The following is a 5,088-nucleotide window of genomic DNA, read 5'->3' on the forward strand; positions in this document are numbered from 1 at the left end:
TGCGTGCACACGCACACACACACTCACACACACACGTTCTTTCAGGTTCAGTAGAACCCACACTGTGCACTCATACTTGTTCACCTCCACCTCTCCCATCTCCCTGGAAATCCAGCAGAGTCTAATGCTTCAGGGATGGGAATCACAAATAGATGACTGGAAATATGAAGACGGAGGCCAACCCCTTGATTCCTGTGTGTTTTAGCCACCAGGGACATGGCATTATCTAACATTCTTTGCTTCCATGCATGCACTGCATTCTGGAGAAGTCCCAGCCCTGAAGTTTGTTTTCGCTTCAGCTAAATTATTAACCCCTCACCATTCTCTTAGCTGTTTCAGTATATGGTAACACCAAGCGGATCCCATATGCCCACTGACTCACACCATTTGTAAGATGGATCCTTTGACCTGAGGCCCTCTTGTGCACATACCATACTGAGCGATCAGACATTCTCTAAGTCCTTGGACCATTGGCCTGGCAAAGGTATTGCTGGTAGTGAAAAGCCCCACATCGGGAATAAGTGTTGGTCCTGCTAAGGTTGGCAGACGTGCAAGATAATCAACATGCCACTCTACCGCTGTGTTTTCTCCTTGGAGGCAGGTGCCATAGTGAGACTTAATGTCTATCTCTGCTGGAAGGTTATGCATTCAGCAGCAGCCATAGTTAAATGGGCCTTGACGAGAGACAGCCCACACTGTTGGGCCCATGCATAACCTCTATCCTTGCCGCCACGGCCAAGGGCTTGTCGCACTAGCTCTGTTGTGGCTGAGGGAAGAGGCTGGCTGACTTCCACTGGACAAGCCATCCTATCCATGTACTCGCTGACTCTCTCCTTTGCTGCGGATACTCCCCAGGGACTTCCAAGCCTTTGAGTCTCTGAGTCTCCTGAGTCCTCGTCCAGTACCTCCAGGCTGCAGCATCTCGGTCCTGAGTACCAAGTGGTTTCCTGCAGGTTCTCTATCTCAGCATCGGAGACTCCCTGATTCAGGAGAGGAATGGCATGCATGATGAGATGAAGGCTAGGAAAGGGGAGATGCTGCCAGACTGCCCCTCCATGGAGCTGGGCAAGGCCTGTACAAGATTGGTTGTTGTAGTGGTGGCCAGAGGAAGCGATGGGGCTGATGGGTGGGAAGTAGTGTAAGAAGTGTCTGATGCAGCACCGAATGCACATCTGTTCAGCAAAAAAAAGCGATGAAGACACATGTACGATTTCACAATATAGTGCTGTTTCTCTTTTTTTTAATTTATTTATTTTTAATCGAGTGGCTTTGGTGTACTTCCTGAGTCTTTTATGGATTTCCCTTTCCTATGCCACCTAGCATCATTGTTGACATTGAAGAATCACATCAGCTCTATTTGTTACTCAGCTTGGCATGGTTGAGGGAGCAGGCTGTGCTCCTTGTAAGCTGCTCCAACCTCAGGGGTCTTCCAGGGCTGATGATAACAACAGCTGGTGCTTTCTGAGCAGTTACTACACTCCGAAACTGCGTTATGGGTACTTCCTTTGAGACGAGATGTTTACTACATGAAGTGGTTACTATAACTATTTCACAATACTGCCTAGCACACCCAGCAGCTTCTTCCCTTGCAGAAATACCAACGACCCTGTCATTTCTGCCTGTAAACACTGGTCTTGCCACATCCCGGGACCTAGGCTTGCATAACCTGTTTGTCTAGCATAAGCTGAGCTGCCCTGTACTGTTCCAGTGTCAGCGTATTTGAGCTAAGATGGCCCACCTGCTTTCTCAGACCTGCACTTGGCCTATGACAATTGTCTACCATTGCTCTCAACTCCCCATCACTCCTTTCTCGTCACTCCGTGTGTTATGTGTCTGTATCCTGGGCAGGTCTTGAAATCTCAGGATGGTGTTCCATGCACAGATGCACTGGTCCCTTTTCAGGAGAGGGGCCTGAAGTGGTTTTTCCCTGCACTGTTTGCTGTTCCTTTCTTGGTGCTGTTTAGTTGCTAAGTCATGTCCGATTCTTTGTGACCCCATGGACTGCAGCATGCCAGGCTTCCCTGTCCTTCACTATCTCCTGGAGTTTGCTCAAACTCATGTCCATTGAGTCGATGATGCTATCCAACCATCTCATCCTCTGTTGCCCCTCTTCTCCTCCTGCCCTCAGCCTTTCCCAGCATCAGGGTCTTTACCAATGAGTTGGCTCTTCATATCAGGTGGCTAAAATGTTGGAGCTTCAGCATTAGTCCTTCCAATGAGTATTCAAGGTTGATTTCCTTTAGGATTGACTGGTTTGGTCTCTTGCTGTCCAAGGGATTCTTAAGAGTCTTCTTCAACACCAGAATACCTTTAGTTTCCAAATGAAATCATCCCAGGTGTCTGGCCTCCTCTGATGGCTGTGTAAGGAAGGTACGGAAGTAAGGAAGTAAGGAAGGTACCTTGAATTCAAGTTAAATACCTTGAGTCCCACGCAAAGGCGAGGTAGTGATCTAGTTCTCCCTCAGGCCAGCTGCACACTGCATCGGGAAAGGCATTCTAGTCTATGCAGTCTTTCAACCCCTTCAGGGCCACAGAAGAGAGGCCTTGGGGCTGGAACACTTCTTTCCCCAGAGATAAAGTGCTGCACAGCTGTGCTGGGCTTATTGCCTTGTGTGGGATTATCTTACTCTGTTTTCGACTCAGCGTATGCTCCTTTGTTTTGCTTAAGCTTGTAATGACATAGGGCACCAGGCCAACCCCACTACTATCTGTTCCTGGTGGGGAGGGAAAGGGCCCTTCACTTGCAGCCCAAGAGGGAGCATGCAGATCATTGCCCTAAGTCAACTGCAAGATGGCACCCACTGGCTGTGTGTGGGGGGACTGACCCTCACTGTTGAAGCTGATCTTGCTCTGTCTCTTCTCTTCTGGAGTAAACTGTTCCATCCAGGGTCTGTGTAAGTCATGTCCTTCGAGGCAACTCTGACACAAAGCATGCAGTAGGTTGACATATTGGGACAGCGGTTTATCACTTGCCTAGCACATCCCACTCCAGTGTTCTTGCCTGGAGAATCCCAGGGATGGGGGAGCCTGGTGGGCTGCCGTCTATGGGGTCTCACAGAGTCAGACATGACTGAAGCGACTTAGCAGCAGCAACAGCAGCACATCCCAATTGTCAAAGCGCCTGGACTTTAAGATGCAGACAGTGGGGAACCCTGCTTGGATCCCTTGCTTTGGAGCACTCTTCATATCATAGTGTGCTGTGCTATGCTAAGTCGCTTCAGTCGTGTACAACTCTTTGTGACCCTATGGACTGTAGCCCACCAGACTCCTCTGTCCAAGGGATTCTCCAGGCATGAATACTGGAGTGGGTTGCCATACCCTCCTCTAGGGGATCTTCCCGACCCAGGGATCAAACTCTGCATTTCTTAAGTCTTCCGCACTGGCAGGTGGGTTCTTTACCACTAGGGCCACCTGGGAAGCCCCTTTTATACAGCAAAGTGAAGTCGCTCAGTCATGTCCGACTCTTTGCGACCCCATGGACTGTAGCCCACCAGGCTCCTCAGTCCATGGAATTTTCCAGGCAAGAGTACTGGAGTGGGTTGCCGTTTCCTTCTCCAGGGGATCTTCCCAACCCGGGGATTGAACCTGGGTCTCCCGCACTGCAGGCAGATGCTTTACCATCTGAGCCACCAAGGAAGCTTTTATACAGTAAGCCCACACTAAATAAATTCATCAGAGGACACAGAAAACACCTCTGTCTCTTGGTATGTGGTCCTCAGGGCTGGCTTGGCATGATCTGCTACACTAAACATCCATTCTAGTGACACAGTTCATGCCTCCAGGGAAAATGCCTTTTCACCTCTCCCGCTCTATGTCTTTGGAAGGAAACACACCCGAGTCCAAAAGCTGTGGAGGCTGATGGGTTACCATTGCCAACACTGGAAGAAGATACTCCTTTGGACTGCAGGAAAGATTTGAGCTATAGAAGACTTTAGATGAGAAAAAAGACAAGCCAGCTAACTTGTCAAAAATCTTTCCTCTCAGATGGTGTGAAAACGATACATTCTTATAAAATAAAGAGTTGTTCCCCTGAAATGCTCCATGTTCAATTTCTTGCTGCTTTTTTTGTGCTCCAGTCTATGGCGATAGACTCCTGAATTAGGGCTGTGTATGCAATAGTTTCGGGCTTCCTTATGTGGCTCAGGGGTAAGGAATTTGACTGCCAATGCAGGAGATGTGGGTTTGATCCCTGGGTGGGGAAGATCCCCTGGAGAAGGAAATGGCAACCCACTCCAGTATTCTTGCCTGGGAAATCCCGTGGACAGAGGAGTCTGGTGGGCTTCAGTCAACTGGGTTGAAAAGAGTCGGATACGACTTAGCAGCTAAACAATGACAATATGCAATGGTTTCATATGGTTGCAATATTAAGCAATTCAGTGTACTTTTAAATTTGTTCACTCACTTATGTTTTGAATATTGGCACACCTGACTCCTTATGGATTCTTGCCGTGGGTTGTGTAAATGTTAGAGACGCAGGACCCACAGAGGCAGGTGGCCACATCCTCTGTGTCCTTACTGTAAATATCTGTGTTTGGAAATAATCTATGTGTGCATTTTTCTTCCACATGCATGATCTTAATCTATGTCACTATCACACACAGAAAAATCTTTCTTTTTAAGTTGTAAGAGGAAAAGCAGATCCAACCAACTTGTCTTCTTGTTTTCCTTGACGTCTACAAGACGGGGCCCGCACCCTCCTTAGAAAAATACAGCAAACCCAAACAATAATATTCCATTCAAGATTCCATAGCTGAAGTCTGTTCTATAGTGTAGAATTGAAACCATTCTGTGGTCACACATGGACGGGGTTCCTCAGATACCGTCTGACCATTTCCTATATGCTTTGGTGATATCAGGTCAAATAGAGAGGCTTCCCTTTTGTACGAAGCACTTCTCCTAACTCTAGCTTGGATATTAGAGATTAGATCTTGGTTCAGATCTTTAACTTCTTCTTCCCTTTGGTAGCTTATGTACAAAAAGGGCTTCAAGAATCCCCCCCACCAAGTATGTATGCATGTGGGAAGTCACATCCCATAGACTCTGGTCTTGGCTATGAGACTTTGGTAAATGAGATAATAGAATGTATCA

The sequence above is a fragment of the Bubalus kerabau genome, chromosome 4, assembly GCF_029407905.1.
Source record: "Bubalus kerabau isolate K-KA32 ecotype Philippines breed swamp buffalo chromosome 4, PCC_UOA_SB_1v2, whole genome shotgun sequence".
Classification (NCBI taxonomy): Eukaryota; Metazoa; Chordata; class Mammalia; order Artiodactyla; family Bovidae; genus Bubalus; species Bubalus kerabau.